This window comes from Schistocerca gregaria, chromosome 2 (genome assembly GCF_023897955.1).
Source record: "Schistocerca gregaria isolate iqSchGreg1 chromosome 2, iqSchGreg1.2, whole genome shotgun sequence".
Classification (NCBI taxonomy): domain Eukaryota; kingdom Metazoa; phylum Arthropoda; class Insecta; order Orthoptera; family Acrididae; genus Schistocerca; species Schistocerca gregaria.
Window position 1 is genome coordinate 591,277,904 of NC_064921.1, and position 829 is coordinate 591,278,732.

The 829-nt window shown below is 45.2% G+C and overlaps 1 non-coding gene across 1 annotated transcript; it reads left to right on the plus strand.

The window, feature by feature from the left end:
• The first annotated feature begins 270 nt into the window (after positions 1 to 270).
• On the plus strand, positions 271 to 342 carry Trnap-agg (transfer RNA proline (anticodon AGG)). Its single transcript has one exon. It is a non-coding gene; the product is annotated as a tRNA-Pro (tRNA).
• The last annotated feature ends 487 nt before the right edge of the window (positions 343 to 829 follow it).

An 829-nucleotide genomic window follows, 5' to 3' on the forward strand; every position in this document is an offset into this window, starting at 1 on the left:
ACTTGCTTCTGTTCTCTGCTTTTGAAGTCATTTTACTTGCTGAAGTTCAACAATTTCAAATGCACCAACAGCTACGAAAGCAGGCAGCCAAGGCTGAAACGTAAGCCCCTCCTGTACACGTGTGCGGCACAGCTGTGGTTCGCCTCGCGTGAGGCTGGCGGAGCGGAACACAGGGACCGCATCCGGCCACAGAGCGCACGCGGCATTCTGCGCGCAGCTGGACCGCCTCGCTGCGTCTCAAATGAGTGAAAGGCTATCTGTGCCACGAGCGGCTCGTTGGTCTAGGGGTATGATTCTCGCTTAGGGTGCGAGAGGTCCCGGGTTCAAATCCCGGACGAGCCCATGTTTTTGTATCATATTCCTACCTAAGTGCAAATTGCAAAACTATTGCATTTCACTACAGCCGTAGGTAGCATTGATTTACTGATGGTTATTGTGCATTTATGGTAACGACCGTGAAAATCAAGTGGTTGATTCATAATTTTCGTCTCAGTGCTGCTCTCGTTTCTCTCCTCTTGATTTACCAGGCACCAGAAGACTGTAATGACTTTCGTGGCTTCCAGTACTTGAATTTAGCCAAAGAAGGTGATAAAAAGATGGAATAAATGACGTGAAAACTGCTATTAGTTTTTGACAAGACTAAGTTTTCCTAAAAGTAATGTTATTTCAAGTTTCAACATTTAAAGATGGTATCCGATTGGCGACCATTACAGGCTACAATCTCGGGTTTTGTCCATCCCTCTCCCATCGATTGTAACAGATGCCTTAGATTACCAAATAACATTGTCTTATTTCATTATGCACCTTGTTTAAATCATTAGTTGGTCCA